The following is a 21685-nucleotide window of genomic DNA, read 5'->3' as shown; positions in this document are numbered from 1 at the left end:
TTGCCTTGTTGACGCCGTGTATATGACAACCTGTCAATGTAGCCAAGTGTTCATTTCTGGGATTTTTAATGTCAGGTGAGAAAATGAGCTCATTATCTCTCCGTAGAATAATGATCCCCTCCTCCTACAAAAACTTCAATTTATTCAAACACCACCTGGGCAGAGGGGGGAATGGATATGTTCGGGATATGACAGACAAAGCCAAATTATGTCTTCCTCTTTGTGAAGGTGTCAGTAACAGTCACTACATATTCCTCCTGCACTTTTTTTTTATTTGTCTTGTTTATTTGCTCATTATAGAAAGGTCCTGACCCACAGATGTGCTTCAAGCCACCTGTCTTCCCTTCAGCAAGATTTCTGCTTTTCTTTGGTTCTATTTTTTCATGGTCCTGCCTCACGCCCCCACCTCTCTCTCTGTCTTGCTTTGAGGCAGAATATGAAGTGTGCTTTAGCAGAGAGTCTCTGTCTATGGGTCTCCAGGCCTGTAGGGTCTAGAGCTGAGGGCCTTAATCCTCCACACAGCCTGCAGATAATATGTGGTTAATTAGGGTCACTCTGACTAGGACACTCATTGGATCTTCCCTGCGGATGCTAGCAACCCACTCGTCCTTCAGCACAACCAATACTGCCCGTCCCCCATCCTTCTGCTTTTCCGCTTCTGTCTGGCAAGTTAGACCGTCTGGGGCAGAGTGGGATACATAGCGGAGGTGGGCAAAATAGCCTGAGATAAAAAAGAGAAAATAAAAACAGAGGCGGTGTTATAGGACGAGAGTGATAACAAACAGACATATAGACTAAAGAGTGAAAAAGGGCGATAGAGGGCAAAGGAGCGAGGGAAAATAAGGAGGAGGAGGAAACAAAACACCAATTCCGTCCTGCAATTAAGGCAACAGCAGGCGCGTTTGATTTACAGCCTTTTACCTGTGTACAGACAATTCCCAGTGTACAGTACATCCCCGTGCTGAAGCCCCTGCCAAGTCACTTTTACCTCTCTCCTTTCTGCCAGTGGTGTAAGACGATCCCTTCTTAGGGGGAGGACATTGGCCCCAGGAGGGGATTAAAGTCGTTTATTGATGCACTCCATCCAGCACTTTGGGGGGCTTTGACACTTGGCTCATCAAGCAGACAGATGTGTCAGAGAACCTCTACCTCTGCTTATCAGGTAGTGCAGCTCCCTTGGCAATATGGACACTGACTGCTGGCTAAACCAAGAGGAGTGACTGAGGAAATGGTCTTCAAGGGTGCATGATTTTTTTACCTCTCTGGAGCAAAAGAGAGCTGACAGACAACTCTCTGCATTTTCAAAGCATGACGGAGCCTCCACCATGTTTTGCAGATTTCTGTAAACTCACGGTTGTAGCTCTCTCCTGACCTGCTCCATACATATTGATGAGGATTTTAACTGAAAACATCAGATTTGGATTCATCAGACCTCTTGCCATGGATGTTCAGTCCAGTTCTTGTGTAATTTGGCAAATGTCAGTCTTTTATCCCTGTTTCCTTCCCTTAGGAATGGTTTATTGACAACCACCCTCCACTGAGACCATTTTGAAGGCTTAGGTGAACATTAGATGGATCCAGTGACAACCTAGATGCATTTCTCAAGTCCTGTGTCAGGTCCTGGATTTCTTTCCTGTTTGTAAAGGATACGACTTGCAGATATTGTTTATCTGGTGTAGATAGTATTTATAGGTCTGGCAGTTCTTCTAAAGATACAAGTTTTCTTTTATGTTTGGACAAAACACAGGTTCATCCCTTGCGTTAGATGCCTCTTTTGTTTGAAGGACTGATAGGTCACAGTTAAAAAAAATCTTTAAAACAAATCTCTGGAAATGGTCGGGTACAAGGCTTAGAGTATCCTGAGAAAAACTCTGAAAGATCTTCAGAAAGTCTGAAGAACTATTGTACTATTGTTCAAGACCCCTTTAAAACAGTACAGGAAGGTCTGGCTCCTTGAAAGCACAATGTAAAGAAACATTGTGCTTTCACAATGTTTCTTTACATTGTAAGTACTTTAATTTTTTTTACTTAACTTTTCAAACTTGAATCTATCTCTCGGTTTCAGGAAACTATTTAAAGTTCTGCTCACGTACTAACCTTGTAGTTCTCATGCTCTGACTTACAGCTGACTCATGTGAGTGGGAGGTATGGTGAGCAGTTAGTCGCTTTTAGCCGACGGCTTGCTGATTATATTGTGACACTATAGGTCAGCATCACATCAATTTATTATTTTTTTATAATTGCTTATTATTAATATTATTATTATTATTATTATTATTATTATTATTAAATGAGCTTAAGATGTCCTCCTTCGGAGGATAGAAGTAGCAACACCTTAATCTGTCACAGTGCTCTGGGTCTCTCTTTTTTAATTTTTGTCTGAGGATTGTAATTAATTATTAAAAAGTCTAAATTATGTCCCTGCATGCAGGTGGCTGTGACAGATTTCTGACTTTGCAGTATGCAAGCAGCGAAATGAACAAACAAGCAGAAATCACAGCTGACCCTCTGCTCTGCTTCAGGCTCATGTTTGCTACAAAGCACCTGCTTCGATGTATTAGTTTCTTGAGTGCCTTTTTTGCCTTTTAATTTGTGTTTTATAAAAGCATTGATCATTCATAATACTGGAAGCAACTTTGCAATTATTCTCCAAACTCTTCTATTAGGGATGGAAAACACACAGCGCTACAGAGGGGGGGAAAAAATCACATAGCTGAGTTCCACCAAGAGGTTTTATTCAGTCAATAGAAAAGATTAATTACAGCCACACTATTCATTTGGCTCTGTTATTGGACTGGCAAAAAATGCTTTTAGGCCTCAGTGCAGTGCTTTCAGCCGGAGAGTGATGGTCCATATGCTTCAGGCTCAGATGTATTGGAGGGAAATGGAGGGAAATTTGTACCCTAAATGCCAATATCAGACAGCTGTTTGAAAGCAGACGTTATGATGAAGGAACTGCACTGGAAGCAAATGGAGCCTCCGTAGGCAGTGTTATACCAGCCTAATGAGTGGCTACTCTCCTCTTATCTGAGGTAATATATTGACAGGATACATTATGCGTGTGTGTTAATATGTGTGTGGATGGAACGAGATGAAAGATCCAAACAGCTACTTTGATTCAACCCACTACATTTCATACATGAAAAAAGACTATCCCAGCAACACTTCTTCTCAATATCAATAGCACTCCTGGAGTTTCTTTTTTTCTTCTTCTTTGCTTTCAGCTTGCGTCAGTACATGAATTTCCCCTTAAAAGCTGGAGCTCTATAGGGTGATAGGGTGAAGGTAGATGGATCTTGCCCTTTCTGTTCTGGCGGTCAGGTATGGGCAGATAATTGCCAGTTCTGTGCAGCAGAGACAGATGATTACAGGCTTTATTGTCTCTCCCAGGCACAATCAACCCTGATTCAGCAATCTCACCTCTACTTGATTTATGAGTCTCTGTCTCTCCTTCTTTCCTATTTCACTTCGTTCTATACCTCTTCCTTATATGTTTTTAGCTTGCTCTTATGTCCCTTCGTCTTGGAGCTTACCGTTGTTGTCTAGTAGACGCAACCTTTCCTTAAGCACAGCAAAGTAGTCAAGAAATGATGAATGGGAAGAACAAACTGTAAGCAGTCATAAGAAATGGTGCATGTTTGACAAAAGAAAACAAATTGGGATTTTCAGGTTCAGTTAGCTCAGTGTGGATGTCAGAGCTGCCGTGTTCGTAGCACTTTTGAAGTAACTGGCCCTTTAAAAACAAAAGCAGGCATACTTGATGACATTTTGCTGGCTGGAATGAAAATTTTACCTGTCACTAATGCCTGACATTAGCTTCGTGAGTTGGTTGTTGCTGCTATTTTTGACTTTTTAATTTCAGGGAAACCTTTAGTATTACATGAAACAGCAACAACAGAAATATTTCAAATGTCAACATCTATAAAGACCAGTTGATCAGTCATGAAAAAGCAGCCTTTTGTTCTTTTGAAGTTATAGCCAGTCAACTACTATACATAAAATAAGCAGGTATAATTAGCTAAAATGCTATACTAGGGCTGTGCAATATGACCAAAATCTCATATCCCGATATAAGACATCTATTGTCCGGATAACGATATAAAATCACAAAAATTTTACATTTTCTGAAAATTCTGTGAATCTCGGGCAGCTCGACTTGTGTAAAGTGTTTCCAGCTGAGCGTCATGTAGCTGGAGTCGAGTGTTTTAACCGATGCATGAAACTATACATTTTTAGACATAAGCTGTAAACGGCCTCTGTTTTCTATGTGAGTATTTATTACACGGCGTGCTGCGGGGAAAAGCCTGTTCTAACGTTTGAGTCTAAGGTTTATTTTTTAGCACCTGGCAGCTCTTTTTTGCTTCTCATCCGTAAACACTGCATACTCTTTCACGTGATTCAGTTTATTTTGAAAAGTGTAAACAGGATCTTGAGCTTTATTGTGAAAGGTTTATGTGGAAAATAAACAAGCGGATACGCGATGGTTTTACCGTCGTTGTTGCTAACGACAATGCATAAAAACAGTCGCTTGTCCGTCTGTAGTGTGGTTATATTCAATATAAGAGAATAAGAAATTAATATAGCCACTACAGTGACCATCAAAACGATGAAAAAATATTGCCGTAAACAGTTTATTTTATGACACCACGAAACAAACGATAGCGTAAAATGAAAGATAGACGTTTTTATATCGTCATCCGATATTTATCGTTATATCGAACAGCCCTATGCTATACTGTGTAAAATTATTGAAACACACCTCATTTATATCATATTATGGAAATGTGCAAACAGCCAGCACGTTTTCACTCCCAAAGTGTAACATTTTACACTACTTGACAAATCGTCGGTATATTACGCTTTCGGCCACCCAACGCGTCCCTATATTACGAGTTGGGAAAAATGAGGAAACATGAGAACCATTTGGAATGAATCTACACATGTACGTTTATTTTATTTAAATCGCTTTGGAAGAAACTATCTAACACGATTAAGGTGGTGGTTGACGTTAGGTATAAGGCTAGGGTTACGGCTGGAATACACGGCTGGAACGTGTGCTACTAGGAGCGTCACTCTATTCGATTTCATCCTTCCCAGATCTAGTAAAATAATTGCTACTTAATAGCCCCTGAACTCCGTTAGCATTCATTTGTATTCACTCCAGGTGTGTCAATACAATTCTGTGAAAATCATCAATGGGATTTTTTAAACGTAACCCCCAAGCCCACAAATAAGGGTCTGTTTAGGGTGGTGTTAGCTGTAACTCTTCTGCCTTTTACAGTGTCTTAGGCTAGTTATCCAGCCATGCTAACAACTGCAGCTTAATCAGGGCAGATAATCCTGTCCTAAAGCTCTGTCTGAAAAGACATGAACACACAAACAGTTAAGATGCACTGTATACCTATAAATCCAAAGCTTGACAGGCCCGTTGTGACCAGTTACTGTTGCAAAGCTGGAACTGATCAGTCTGTATGGGAGAGGAGCTCAGACATCAGGGGGACAGTTGCCTGTTCATTCTTCTTTCATCTCTGCTGTGTCATCCTGCTCTAACACTGTTTAATTCACTGAGCTACCTTTTTGCATTACTTTATTTTGTCAGTCTGGAGAGACAACAGGATAACAAGATAAATAAATAATAATAAAACATTTATGAAAGATGACGTAAATATGACCGAGTCTTCTGAAAGTGTGAAGGCACTTTTTATGTTTGACGTGTGAAGAAAAATTCACACAAGATATTCACTTCCGGCTAGATTTTGTCACAAGAGCTGGAGCCGCCACCTCTTGAAATCTATCATGATGAGACAGAAGATTTTAGCATTTCGTGCAATATCTATCACCACACCAAGGCATTGATGACATGATGAAAAAAATCCCGCTGTCTCTTTCCATCATCTTCTCTACCAATCAATATTCTAAATGTGATACATTTAGATGGAAAATGATCCAACACAGCTGAAGCAGGGAGCGCAGAGCTATTTACTGTTATCATTTAACTGCTGACAGTTGAAACTATAGTGCTCAATGTCACAGCCCCACTACAGTACAAAGAAGTCAAATGTTCTCCGAGCAGAAATCTTCCAGGTGGAAGCTGTATCCCAGCTTTTAGTCTTAAAAATATCCCCAGAGCATGTTTTTGATTTACTCTGCCAATATTTTCAATGACCCCAACTACAGCTGAGTCACTTCAGCAAACTAATCTGGACCAATAAGGTGCGTGCAGAGTATTGATTAGAGCTTGCCGCAGCCACAGTGGGACTGGATTGTTATGAAACATGCAAATGTCTACGAGCTTATTCTGATTGATTATATGGAGACTTTACAGTATTTGAAGCTGAACTGCACACAAGCTGTCCCCAAGACAAATATATTTACTTCCTAAACAAAAGTTACTTGCTCTTTCATTATCACCCAGACAGCTGTCTCCCAGACAACAGTCTGAACCTAAACCTAAAACAAACAAGTCAGTCTGTGATTTCCATAATAGAAGCAATAATTTGTTTCTGTGTGTTTGGAAAGCAAATAACTTGATTTTTTTTAAAATTGTCCTCTGTGGAAAAATGTAACATAATTATGCAAAGATGTAGTTATTTGTTTTATAGTTCACTGTGGTTAGCAGTTTTTGGTTTTCAGCTTGAAACACCAACTCAAAATGACCAAGTAACCAGCAAACTAAAATCCGAGGTACAAAACTGAAAAGGAGAAATCCTACATTTGTGATAATTAATGTTACATTTAAAAACAACAACAACAACAACAACAAATCTCATAAATCTGTGTTCACTGTCAGCTAATTTTCAGGCTATGATTCCAAGCAAAAAGCCACTCACCCGTAGACTATAAAAGATGAAAACTTAAAATAAAGCTAATGTGGGAAATGGCTGCATTCTGTCTAATGGCCAGCAGGGGGGTGACTCCTATGGCTGCAATAAACTAAAGACCAAAATAACCCAACAGCTCACATGATTTATGATCTCAATAAACATTATCCAGAAGAGTTTATGGCCTCCATCGGTCATTTCATGTCTTATTTAATTATGTTAATTTTGTAAATTATGCCCCCATTTAGAGGATAACAGAAGATAAAGCAGGGCATCCTTTACACTGTACTACAGTGTGGTTACCTTGCATTTGACAACTGGCTACTGTATAAACATGCAGTGTCCTGATTTTCTCAGTAAGAGTCATCTGTAGCTCATAATGTCAAAAAACTAATCTCAGGATTCAAGAAGCAGGCTGCAAACAGGTGGGCTAGGCCATGCTGACTATGTCCATTTTGTGTTTACAGGTTGGTTTTGTTTTAAAGAATGATAGTTCTTAGGAGCATGGTGGGTCTGTTATCTCCGTCAGAAGATGGTGACTACATGTGACAAAAAAGACCGACTGGAACAAGAGTGACACTGACAGAGGACACGCTCACAGTGCTGACATGCTACTTGTGTGACGTGCAGAACGTCAGTACAGCACACGTCACATTTTAGCTTTTTAGCTAAGTCACAGGTTCGGTTGTTATTTTTATGCATAAAAGGTTTGGTGCAGTTTAATTTTGCTGAACTGTGTGTAAAAAATATTTGCAAGCACACTAAAATGAGATTAAAAAAATTATCTGTCAGATTCTATTAATCTGCAGGCATCGATCGAAGACCACTTGGCTTTGTATTAAACTTCTATGTCTCCCCACAGACACAGTGAAACAGGCAGAGAAGATAACTCCTGGCCTGGCACAAGGAATGTGCCAACAAGGCCAGGAGGCTTTTGAATGGGAGGATGACCGCACATAGTTAGCTTCATCTCTACTTCCTGCCAAGCTACAGAACACAGACAGACAGAAAGACAGATATGTGGATGGGGTGAGCAATCATGCACAGCCGGTTGTACTGTAACCAAAGCGAACCTTGCTCCCTATTCTTCAGCGATCCCTCTAATTGGCTATCCAGAGACAGTTGCCTTTGTTCTCTGAAAGAGTCAAACGATAAATGCCTCCCGCTGCTCTCCTGCAATGTCTTCGATGGCAAACCAAATCAAGCCTGGCCTTTAATTTGATTGAAGTGGTTTGGCATTGTTCTCACTGGTGTAAACAGCATAACAAATTAAGAGATGTGACACGTTAGCAGAAGAGCAAAAGTGTAGTCCAAACTACAGTGATTCAACACAAAAAACCATGAAATATTATTGCTTATTATTCTGAATATTAAGCAGCAATGATCTGGAAAAAGATTTTTAAAAAAGACAAAGACAAAGAAAACATTCCTTAAGATTAAAAATACTTTTTGCAGCCATCATCTATAGCCCGAATGCAGTGGCTCACTCAGTTTGACAACCGCAGCTCCACACATATAAACACATGTTATATGTAGGATTTTTTAGCAATAGTTTGAACTATAGTTCAAAGGTTATCATAAAAACAACCCAAAGGAACAAAACCTCTCTGAAAGACCTGTGATTGGCTAACATCTTCCACCACAAGTCAACCTGAAAAGGAATCCAAGAGATGCCGACGTCTACTTTTCTTTTAGACCACTTAAATTAAACCACGCTGAAAGGTTATTAGGAAATTTTTACCCAGTAACAAAGACTTAGAGCCTCTCTTAGCTTCAAGAAGCTGCTGTTTTACGTGCAGCTTTTCAGCTTTTCATATGTGCGGAGAAGCCTAAGCGATATTTTTCATGCAGGATTACACACCATTAGTCGTTTCTCTCCCTTTTCAATTTGTTAAGCAAATTTCACACAAATAACGTCTAGTCAAGTGCAATATTGTCACCCACAACTGTTGATTTATACTCGCCGCTCGCAATGTGAGATAATAAGTGTGAATGCCAGTTCTCTACTGAAACCATGTCTATGTCATGGACCACACTTTACTTCCACAGCTTTGTGGTCTCATCTCAGCCATTATAATAGGACATCAGTTGCACCCAGCTGAGACTTTATGCAGACACACACACATGCACATACACCTCTTGTGCTTTAGTGGCCCTCTCCTTCACGGCGGCTTCATAAAAACTAAATTATGCATGCATCAGAAGAATAAATCAGCTTGGACACACTGACAAGAAAGGGCACATCAGAGAAGCCATAAAATGCACAAGAAAAATAATATTAAAGAAATATGGAGGAAGCTATACAACGCTGGCATTCTTTCTCACGTTTTTATTTTGCGCACATGAAGTGACATCTCAATATACAGATAATCCAACCTGCACCAGGAACCTGCGTGATTCAGTAACCTTTCGATATACTACAAGTCAAGCACCTGTAAAAAATAAAAAGCATCATATGAGAGCCATCGTCTGTCACAATAAGCACACAATAAACCCCGTGCTCTCTCTGTGTCCTCTTAACTGAACCTGGAATAAAGCCATTTTACCACCTACCCATTGCTAGCTTCAGCAGCCATGAAATTACTGCTGGGAGCTTCTTTTTTCATTATAACAAAATGTCCTGGCCTTTGCTTCAAGCAGTCATAGAAGAGGTAGATTGCCTTGATGGTCGGTCTATGTCACACGGCCAATTTGTTTGTTCGAAATGACAAATAAAATGTCATCCTCAAGAGTAAACACAAAAAGTAGAATAATATTTGGACTTATTTTGTAAAAGGCTCTGTCTTCACTCTTTCGGTTTCTGCAGATTAGAAAAAAGCTGCTGGGAGACTTTTGTGATCAGTCTATTGTCATCATTATTGATCATCCCCTCTGAGACGTGCACACACAGCTCTACATGTGTGCACGGATGTCCCGCCCCCCTCTTCGTGTTATAGTACGTGCTAATAATATGTCACAGTATGTGTGAGGGATAGACAAGAAAGACTGACGGAAGGGGGAGGGAGATGGAGACGCTCTGAAAAATCTGTGGGAGGATTTTCAGAGTGGTGAAGCAGCTCTTCTCCCTCCTGCATATATGCACTTCTAACGATACAGACAGCATGCTGCTTCTGTTTGATTTGACATGCGCTGTCTTTCTGATTAGGACAACACTTGGCAGTAAAACTGTTGTGGTTATAGGCCTACTGTAAATACCACATCAAAGCCTTGGCTACACACTTTTGGGCTACTTTGCTTCACGGTGAATGCTACGTCTCTAATGCGTTCTTCTCCTGTGGGCAGGAAGAAGCTGAGGAGCTCTAACACAGCGCGACCTGATTTCACATCACATCACGTTTCTTTTCTTTTTTTTTTAAAAAAAAAAACAAGTTGATCTGTTTCAAAGCCTAGTTTTTTCTGTTAATTGGCAGTTTTTCTTCTTTTTTTTCAGCTGTTTGCTTTAGAAGTCAATAATACACAACCCTTTTAAACCGCAGCCTATTGTATACAAGTTGTGTGGCTATACCAGATAAGACTAATAGTAGGCCAGGTAAAGCCTTCCACCTAAGCCCAAGATTTTGATCTCCACTGCACAAACACTAGAGCAGGGGTCAGCAACCTTTAAGACCCAAAGAGCCATTTCGACCTGGTTTCCATGCAAAAGAAAACACTGGGAGCCACAAATACTTTTTGACATCTAAAATGAAGATAACACTGTATATATTGTTTTTTAGGTGTGTTGCTTATGAAATCCATGAAGTGCTACAGAGAAAATTACATTTTATTTATGTATTTAACACATTTTGAACTCTTAAAGAAATATAACAAAAGGAAAGACACACAGCTGAACTAAAATGATCCATGTAGCAAACAAAAACTGTTGTGCTGCCACCCTTATATCGCCTTTGTGCTTTTGGAGCCTTGACCTATGCTGCTAAAAAATGAAAAATAGATATTTGCAAAATTCTGCCTAAATATGTATTTTACCTGGTTAATGTGTGTGGCGGGACGTCGTCTGCAACGCCGCTGCAGAGGAGGCGGACGCACCTGAGCGGCACCCGCAATCACGCCTATGCTGTTGTTGGTATGTGTCGGGCTGTGAGCTGAAAAGCTACAGCCAGCTGTGTGCGCACAGCAACCGTGTGTGAAAAGTGGTCAATAAAGAGATGCTGAAAAGCATGTTCATGCAAACATCGTCAGGTCTGCTGTGGTATGTTTACAATGGGACTTCTGCGCCTGAACCTCTGCGCACAGCGTCTGCAAATTGGGGCTGTACGAAGTCACTTTTATCTTTACGCAGGACTGTAAGCTGTCGTCTGTGAGGCGTGAGCGGTGTTTGTTTTTAACAAAGTTCACAGAGGAGAATAGCTGCTGACATAATGTGGATCCGAAGATCCATAATTGGCCTACCTGGGGTTGAAAGTCTTGATAAATGCACGGCGTTTGGCGGCTTCCGCGAGTGTGACACTTATTTTGAGCAATGAAAAAATAATAAAATATAATTTTATTTTTATATGTCAATATCACAATAATCTTCCAATTTAGAACTACAAGTTAAAAAAACTAAGTTAAAAAAAAGAACTAACATAAATAAAGTACACTTCAGCTAAATACTTATAATTTATTTTCCCAAACCACGCAGAGCCGCACTATAAGGACTAAAAAGCCGCAGGTTGCCGACCCCTGCACTAGAGGGATCCTCAGAGCCCCGTGAGCATACTTAGCCCAGAGGCAAAGACTCGCCAGACCTTAAATCTTTTAACTATTTATTCTGGTTTCCTCAAAAGACAATAGAGGGGGGAGGGGGGGGGGGAGGACCACACATGGTAATGTCTACATAATAAAATATAAATGCAGGAACAGTTAATGAAGAGTGAGATTTTGACAGCTTGAGAATTTTAAACAGATTGTTGCTCAGTTGTTTCACAGCTTTTCAACTTCAACCAAGGCGTCTCATTAATGGCACTCGATGTAGCTGTGCACCCATAAAGAAGTGATACCAAATATAAAAACTGTCCAAAGAAAGTTGTCCTGAAATATATAAGGCTAGTCATGAAAAACAATTGTGTGGCTGTTATGACTTAATTGTAGTTAAATGTATACAGCTAGCTCCATAACACGTTGGACAAAGGCACTATTTGTTCATTCAGTTCTTCCTCTGTACACCACCACTTTGGATTTTAAGAGAAAGAGTTTGCATGAATTGTTTAGGAATTGCAGCCATTTTAAGACATATACATAGCATAAATATAAGGATTGTTTCTTTTATTCCTAGATAAAAATCCATTTGAGGCAGCACCTGCCTGAAGCAACATGCATCATATGACTAACTGGCTGTCAATTGTCCATTTACTTATGAGCCTTTGAAAACGTGGGACCATGTATGAAAATGTGTGTAATTCTCAGAAGTGTCACTGTTCACCAGTGTTGGGGAGTAATGGAATACATGTACCACCGTTACGTATTTAAAATACAAAATATGAGCAACTGTATTCCGTTACAGTTACTGTTTAAAAGGGTGGTATTTAGAATACAGTTACTTTGTTGAAAAGAAGGGATTACACAGAAGTCTTTTCCTGTTTCATATGTTAGGCTATGCCCTCTCTATTTTTGGTAATTCCACGCCAGTGGAAACCCAAACAAAACACGCATTAAGAGACTCAAATGCCTGTCTCAATCTCGCGTCTCATAATGACGTGGAAAAGTACGAGTTGTCACCGAGCAGAAACGGGAGCTGGAAGCATGTAAATATAATAATAACCACTGCAGCCAAAAAGAGAGCCTGACGAGCCCAGTTTTAAGTAAGCTATTAAGACTCGACTGTACACTGTGTTCGTGTTTTCCTCCGAAACAATAAGTTCAGTTGGAGCAGCCTCTCTCTGTGTCTCACTAGAAAAGCGAACCTAGACAACAAAGTAAAGCTAGTTTTCGGCTACGAGCCCGACACGGAACCGGACGTATTAGCCAGAGGTCCCTTTACTACGGTTCGGAGCCGCAGACCTATTTTATACACGCGCGGAATAGTTTTCTATACAAGATCGCTGCAAAAAGTGCAGCCTTACCTAATGTCCACCCTACTGTTACTCATTTCATATTAAGATTTAAAAATCTAGTTGCTATTGGTATTGCGAGTAGCCTACAGTAATAGTAATAAATCACACAGCAATAGAACATTCATAAATTGTAAAAAGCACGATAATAAATTAAGTAATTAAGTAATCCAAAGTATTCAGAATATATTACTCTCATTGACAAAATACATTTTGGGGCATGTATTCTGTAATCTGTAGTGGAATACATTTTAAAAGTAACCTTCCCAACACTGCTGTTCACATATTTATGGATTATGAGTAAAATGTGGAACTGCTTGCCCCCCAAACACTTTCCTCTAGTGTTAACCAGAAATGCAGAACATTTGACACACCTATTTTGTCATTTCTGCCGCAATATTGTGCAACTAAATAAAAAAAAATTTTTAAACCTACAAGACGCTTAATCTAGAAATCTGGAAAAAAGAAAAAATTCACCTGCATGACTTTACCAGCAGAGGTAAATGGTTTAAGCATATTTTTAAAAACGACCTCTGAAAATTCAGTTTTCCCTTGAACTACACACTTATGTAATTATCTAAAACGCATAAAGATGACATCCCAACTGTCTCAAAAGATGTTCAGCGCAACTCAAGTATCAAGCCTACAATTAAGAATCAAAGGCATTATCTTCACCGTTTCCATTCAGTTGTTTAAGATGCCCTTTTAGACCATGAACAGTGCTCAGCGGGGCGTTTCAGCTCCCCAGAGACTCTCATTTACCAGAGGATTGACAAGCTACAGGGAAAAGCAGCCACATTTACTGCCTGCTCAGTGGACAACACCTCTTTTTCACATGTGCTCTTTAGATTTATCCTTCAGAAATTGGTTCAGATTGAACTGGTTTTACCCTCCATCTCTCCTTCTTTGCCATTAAGTGGTAGCTTTAGTTGTTTGTGGCCGCTGTTATTTATTGTGTACCACAGTGCGCTTAACGTTGACTCATCTGCTTACATTTCATTATTTGATAAGATCAGTAGAGTTTGACGCAGTATGGATTATTATAATACCAGTGATAATACAGTGTAATGATATGAGGTAATATGAGTGAGTGCTATACTGCAGTTGTGCCTCTGAAGCTCACAGTCAGTCGTGGTTAATGCGGAGGTGTATGGCTTGAGGAATTTGCAATATTTCTCTGAATTGCCTAGTTAGACTGGATCGGCTGTGAGATATGAGAGACGGCTGTGAGTAATAGAGGGGGAGAGAGAGAGATGGAGGCCTGTGACACTCTGCATCGAACCCTAATGAGAGGCAGGGAACCAAAGGAGCTGGGCAATGAGATTAGATGCAACTCAATTCAATTACTGCTGAGCCGCCACGGGTGACGCTTCAAAACTCATCCTGTTAAGATCCGGTTCACAGACGAAGAAGAGGACTGCAGCTCTCACTCAGCCACTGTACGCTACACTGCCACAACATCTCATTCGCAACAGTTCTGATTTATAAGCACACAGGCCGTCTTTAGGCTCCTTCTGGATTTGATAGCAGAGAAATGCAGAAATAATTGAGTTTTCACCCATCGCAGCGGTTCCTGCACTGCATGCTCCACAAACTATACAGTTGTTTCAAGTGTGTGTTTCAGATTAAAGAGCAACTTAACTCCACTTTTTTATATGCGGGGGGGTCTAAAGTCAGACCAGGACGCAAGCCTTCTGCCCTCGAGTTACCCCTCTCCTCTGTCTCTCCAGTACTCATTATACTTCCTTCATCTTAACTCTGATTCCTGTTCACTGTTCGCTGAAATAACTCTTTTGAAGATACACATTGTGACTGACCACACAGAAAGCTGTTATGAGTCACCATAGGTCGCAAAGGCTCCAAAGAGAAAACACACACACACACACACACACACATATATATATATAATATAATATATATATATATATATATATATATATATATATATATATATATATATATATATATATATATATATATATATATATATATATCCTGTGGGACTTCCAGATACAGACGGACAAAATGGTGGTGGCTAACCAACCGGACATAGTGGTGGTAGACAAACAGAAGAAGACGGCCGTAGTGATCGATGTAGCGGTTCCGAATGACAGCAATATCAGGAAGAAGGAACACGAGAAGCTGGAGAAATACCAAGGGCTCAGAGAAGAGCTCGAGAGGATGTGGAGGGTGAAGGTAACGGTGGTCCCCGTGGTAATCGGAGCACTAGGTGCGGTGACTCCCAAGATAGGCGAGTGGCTCCAGCAGATCCCGGGAACAACATCGGAGATCTCTGTCCAGAAGAGCGCAGTCCTGGAAACAGCTAAGATACTGCGCAGGACCCTCAAGCTCCCAGGCCTCTGGTAGAGGACCCGAGCTTGAAGGATAAACCGCCCGCAGGGGCGTGCTGGGTGTTTTATATATATATATATATATATACATATATATATATATGTATATATATATATATATACATATATATATATATATGTATATATATATATATACATATATTCTGGTTCTCCACAGAACCAGCAAAGGTGTACTCTCAGTGGCAAGGGAACAATAAGAGAACAGCACCACCAAGGCTGGAGACGGAGCAATACTGGAAGAGCATATGGGAGAAGGATGCAACCCATAACGGCAATGCTCAGTGGCTAGTGGATCTGAGGGCAGACCACAGCGACCTCCCTGAACAGGGTCCAGTAACCATCACAGTGGCAGATATCCAAGAAAGGGTCTCCAGTATGATGAGTTGGACAGCTCCAGGGCCCGACATGGTTCACGCCTACTGGCTGAAGAAGCTGACTGCACTCCACGAGCGTCTGGCAGCACAAATGAACCAGCTGCTAGTTAACGAGAGACACCCGGAATGGCTAACCGAAGGTCGGACGGTCCTGATCCCCAAGGACCCCAAGAAGGGACCGGTCCCCTCCAACTACCGACCAATAACCTGCCTCAGTACTACATGGAAGCTCCTGTCAGGCATCATATCGGCTAAGATGAACAGGCACATGGGTCAATACATGAGCGGGACACAGAAAGGAATTGGCAAGAATACCAGAGGTGCAAAACACCAGCTACTGGTAGACAGAACAATCAGCCGAGACTGCAAGACCAGACTGACCAACCTGTGCACTGCCTGGATTGATTACAAGAAGGCCTATGACTCAATGCCCCACAGCTGGATACTGGAATGCCTAGAATTGTACAAGATCAATGGGACCCTAAGAGCCTTCATCAGGAACTCAATGGGGATGTGGCGTACAACATTAGAGGCCAACTCCAAGCCCATAGCACAAGTTACCATCAAGTGCGGGATCTACCAAGGAGATGCTCTGTCCCCACTGCTGTTCTGCATAGGCCTGAACCCCCTCAGTGAGATCATTAACAAGACTGGCTACGGATACCGACTACGGAACGGAGCAGTTGTCAGCCACCTCCTGTACATGGATGACATCAAGCTGTATGCCAAGAGTGAACGAGACATCGATTCACTGATCCACACTACCAGGCTATACAGCAATGACATTGGAATGTCGTTCGGACTGGAGAAGTGTAGTCGGATGGTAACAAAGAGAGGGAAGGTAGTCAGAACTGAGGGGATTGAACTACCAGAAGGCAACATTGCAGACATAGAGGACAGTTACAAGTACCTGGGGATCCCGCAGGCAAATGGGAACCATGAAGAGGCCGCTAGAAAGGCTGCAACCACCAAGTACCTGCAGAGGGTCAGGCAAGTCCTGAGGAGTCAGCTGAATGGTAAGAACAAGATCCGGGCCATCAACACATACGCCCTGCCCGTGATCAGGTACCCTGCTGGGGTAATAGGCTGGCCAAAGGAGGAGATAGAAGCCACTGACATAAAGACAAGAAAGCTCCTGACCATGCATGGAGGGTTTCACCCCAAGTCCAGCACCCTGAGGCTGTACGCTAAGCGGAAGGAAGGGGGCCGGGGACTGGTGAGTGTCAGCACCACAGTCCAGGATGAGACAAGGAACATCCAAGAATACATTGGGAAGATGGCCCCAACTGACCGAGTGCTCAGTGAATACCTCAGGCAGCAGAAACCCAAGAAAGAGGAGGGAGACGAGGAACCATCATGGAAGGACAGGCCCCTGCACGGTATGTACCACCGGCAGATAGAGGAGGTGGCTGATATCCAGAAATCCTACCAGTGGCTGGACAAAGCTGGACTGAAAGACAGCACAGAGGCACTAATCATGGCAGCACAAGAACAAGCTCTGAGTACAAGATCCATAGAGGCTGGGGTCTATCACACCAGGCAAGACCCCAGGTGCAGGCTGTATAAAGATGCCCCAGAGACAATCCAGCACATAACAGCAGGGTGCAAGATGCTAGCAGGCAAGGCATACATGGAACGCCATAACCAAGTGGCCGGCATAGTGTACAGGAACATCTGTGCCGAGTATAACCTGGAAGTCCCGAGGTCAAAATGGGAGATGCCCCCAAGGGTGGTGGAGAATGACCGAGCTAAGATCCTGTGGGACTTCCAGATACAGACGGACAAAATGGTGGTGGCTAACCAACCGGACATAGTGGTGGTAGACAAACAGAAGAAGACGGCCGTAGTGATCGATGTAGCGGTTCTGAATGACAGCAATATCAGGAAGAAGGAACACGAGAAGCTGGAGAAATACCAAGGGCTCAGAGAAGAGCTCGAGAGGATGTGGAGGGTGAAGGTAACGGTGGTCCCCGTGGTAATCGGAGCACTAGGTGCGGTGACTCCCAAGCTAGGCGAGTGGCTCCAGCAGATCCCGGGAAAAACATCGGAGATCTCTGTCCAGAAGAGCGCAGTCCTGGGAACAGCTAAGATACTGCGCAGGACCCTCAAGCTCCCAGGGCTCTGGTAGAGGACCCGAGCTTGAAGGATAAACCGCCCGCAGGGGCGTGCTGGGTGTTTTTTTTTATATATATATATATATATATATATATATATATATATATATATATATATATATAATCAGGCCTATACAAATATGAAACATCTCTGAATGACCTCACCTGTATATGGCGCTCAGGGATGTTTCAACACTGACGAATTCAGCCGTGTGTTTTCTCTTTTGCTGCAGTATTCATTTGTCAGAGTTAACATTTATTTTGGCCCGTATCCTGGCAACATATAGTAGAAACACTCGTGCACTTTATCAGTGGAAAAAAAACCACTGCAGCATTACTGGTGGCTAACGTCACCGCCTCGGTCTTTAGGGCGAGGACGCAGAATTGTTGTTCATCAGCCCCAAAGCACAGAGGTTCATTTCCCACATACATACAGAACAAAATATCAGATAACTATATATAAAGAATGAGTTTGCATAAGGGTAGTGATAAAATTTTAAAGACATTTTGATGAAATAAAGTGTTTTATAATCTATCATTTGAGCGCTGATGAAATGGTGGGTTGTGCAGTTCTATAGTATTTAAAAGTTATATAAAATGTTTATGTGCACCAATGTTTTTGTGAAAAGGGCTGTATCTTGAATGTGTAGTTAGAGTCACCACGCTTATAGATGTTGTCCACATTTTATTACGCTGTACGCCGTGTTTGAGTCGCAAGCGGTGCGTGAAAAGTCTCCCTGTCTCGACGGCATGATTAGCCCCGAGGAGCATTTGCAGCAGAAGCCGCTGCATGTCGCTGGATTTGTACTGCAGGGATTTATAGGTGGTGATAAGGAAGCCTTGTTGTTGTCGTCCATAATTTATGTAGTTGACTGTATTACATTTTCAGATGCAACACAGATGTGGGGTTCCTGTTGGTGGAAAAAAAAAAGGAAGGTGTATAGAATTTATGGATTTTCTCCATGTTGGAAATAAATATTAGTAACAAAAGCATTTATGAGGGTCTCCAGTGCTCTTTAGGAAGATTAATTTACTGATTGGCTGAATCTGGAGATGGACTCTGGTCCAAGAAAGGTAAGTGGCTGATGTAATCTTGGAAGAGCTGCATGAAGTACCAAAGACATTTATTATATTTACTTGCTGGTGGAGATGAAGAAGGAACTATCAGTCTTCTCAGGGCTGTCAGATTAAGTTGCGCTCAAAGGATACTGTTCGGTTTTTTGATAGTCCCAATCAGAATGCATGCAAACTTTTATGCTGACTTTTGAGAAAACAGCAGCAAAAAGCAGGCCTAATCCTTTTTTGGACAGACTATTTACCACCACTAGATTCCATCTCTTAATTTCCATACAAATGTAAAACTAGGCAGGCATGGAATCTTCTGTGAATCTTAAATGAATCCAATTGTTCCCACACAGTCCAGGGTTTGCCAGAGGCAGAGGGGGAGACAAAATGCTGCACAAATCAGCAATTTCAAAATAAAAGAACTATTTGATTGTAATCTGATTGACAGTATATCCCTCCTCCACATAAAAGCATAATTCATGTTTTTCACTTCCCACTTCATCTCGAAAGTGAAAATAGGATTTTTTTTGTTTGTTTCATTTTCTGGACAGCACACTGTAGATCCTTGCATATGTAAAGCCCAAATTTCCAAATCATTCCCGCTGTGAGAATTTAGTTTTTCTAACATTTAAAATTATTCTGAGACATACTATTGTGCCTTTCAAGGAGCACGGGAATCACAGATTACACTACCCTAAACAAATACATACACGCAGCCCTGAAACAATGAGCACCCTATCATTTTAACCCACATGCATGGCATGTCGTACACCCAATGTGATTAGCGTGTGGTAAATGATACACTGGCATTTTTACCTTTACCAGCCTTCTCAACAGTTCCCAAACCAACAGAGACCATTTTGACCCAGTTAATCTGCGTGACATCTCTTAATGTGAGAAGCTTTTTATTGCCGGGAAGACTGCCATGCTATCCAGCTGGCTTGTGGTTGGTGAGGTTGTGAGCATATGCCTCAGGAAAATGAATAATGCATCCATGTTATTCAAACCTTCACTCTGTAACTTGTGCTTTAGGTAAAGGAGATCTGAGGAAGTTTAGCACATGAGTGCTCTGCTCCACTCATGTAAAAATGATGATAGTTTAGAAAATTACATCTATATCCATATTGTTTTTAACTCACTACAGTGTAAAGTTTTTGACCTTTAATTCTGGTAAGACCTGTTAGCTAGACTCACTCTTTACATACAGTAGTATGTAAACTGTGTTTTGCTACAGGTTACATTCATAAGCTATGAGCTGAATCCTTAGAGCCCTTTCACCTGATAACCAGGTTGCCACATAACCTTGAGATCTGGCAGCTTAATGTCTCTAGGCAGTATGCCACCGCTCCTATGGACAGATGACACAGTGTGTGTCGGTCTCCACTACTTGCTGTACTGCTTGCCAAAAGGTCGTCTGGTGGAGATGTGGCTGTGTGCTAAAGCAATGTTGGCACACCAGGAGCACAGACACACATGGTACAGTAGTCTCAAAGTACGTGGAAATCCAAAAAATAACAACAACAAAAAAAAAGAGAGCTACTTGACCAAATGAAAAAGAAAAGACATGCAGAAGACAAATGCAGTGAATCACAAAGAGGCTTCCTTGTTAGAGCTGCTGTTGTTGCTTCTTTGGTCTCTGTGCAGGCTTTGTTGGCTGTCTGCAGCCGGTTCACAGAGATAAAGTTGTACAGAAAAATAGCTCAAAATAAATAACAAAGGTAAAGTAAAAAAATAAATAAATAAAAGTAAAATGTTTACTTTTCCCACTTATTTCATATTATGTCAGACAATTTCCATAACAGCCTCCACAGACAGGTTTTAATGGTTACAAAGTCTGCTCGGTTTTTTAAAAGAAGAAAACCGCTCTGGCAGTCGGTCACCAGATTGAAGTTAAACATTGTTATTGACTTCTTAATAATGTTGTCTGTAATTTCTTCCAGACTTCATATTAAAATGCCATATCAAAATTGAATCTGTTTGTTTGCCTTTCATTTCCATATTGATGTAAAATTATGTTTAGCAGGCAAAAGTATCAGGTGTCTGAATGAAGTGGCCCATGCACTAAACCTGCCAAAGTTTGGCTAAAAGAAGCTAACTATAAAAAATATATTGTTGGCATGCTCTTGGTTTGAATTTAGCAAGCTTTGAATGTTTTTAGTTGGATGTTGAGTGTGTCTGTCATTTCCTTATTTAACAATATCGTAGCATGGGTTTAGTGTTAATGTTTGTTGCTAATTTAGTAAATGTGAAGGTTAGCAGGTTAGAATGCTTCTCGACTTGCCACAACTGCTGTAAGCATATTGTACCAAACATAAGGTACTGTAGGTATTCAATTCGAATCAATCCAATAAGGTTTAAATGTTTACAGTGTCAAATGCAAAACTTAAGCCAAAAAGTAAACACTAAACCTAATTATAAAGAGAAGCTAAATGGACTGTTAGCTAGCTGTGAGACAGTCAGCTAAATCTGGGATTGTTATTGATGATGCAAAAAGCCTCGGTAATTCTGACCATAAATTATATCAATGAAATTATTCTTTGTAATGGTGGGAATGCTTATGCCCATACAGTTATGTTGTTTGTCTTTGTGTGCAGAAGCTAATGTGAAAGTTAGCAGGTTAGCATACTTCTCGACCTGCTATAACTCCTGTAAGCATGCTGTACCAGACATAAGGTACTGTAGGCATTGAGTTCAAATCAATTCAATAATGTTTTAATGTTTATAGCACCAAAAACAAAACTTAAGCCAACAAAATAAACACTAACTAATTATAAAAAGAAGCAACATGGGCTGTTAGCTAGCTGTGATAGTCAGTTAAATCTGGGATTGTTATTGATGATACAAGAAGCCTCGGTAATTCTGACCATAAATTATATTAATGAACTTATTCTTTGTAATGTGAGAATGCTG

At 41.1% G+C, this 21685-nt stretch overlaps 1 protein-coding gene across 6 annotated transcripts in view; it reads left to right on the top strand.

Moving 5' to 3' along the window:
- Window positions 1-21685, top strand: part of LOC101484089 (glutamate receptor 3) — a 101175-nt gene that overhangs the window by 26132 nt on the left and 53358 nt on the right. The gene's annotated exons all lie outside the window — the stretch shown is intronic.

This window comes from Maylandia zebra, linkage group LG2, assembly GCF_041146795.1.
Source record: "Maylandia zebra isolate NMK-2024a linkage group LG2, Mzebra_GT3a, whole genome shotgun sequence".
Lineage (NCBI taxonomy): Eukaryota > Metazoa > Chordata > Actinopteri > Cichliformes > Cichlidae > Maylandia > Maylandia zebra.
This window is presented reverse-complemented; position numbering and strand designations above follow the sequence as displayed.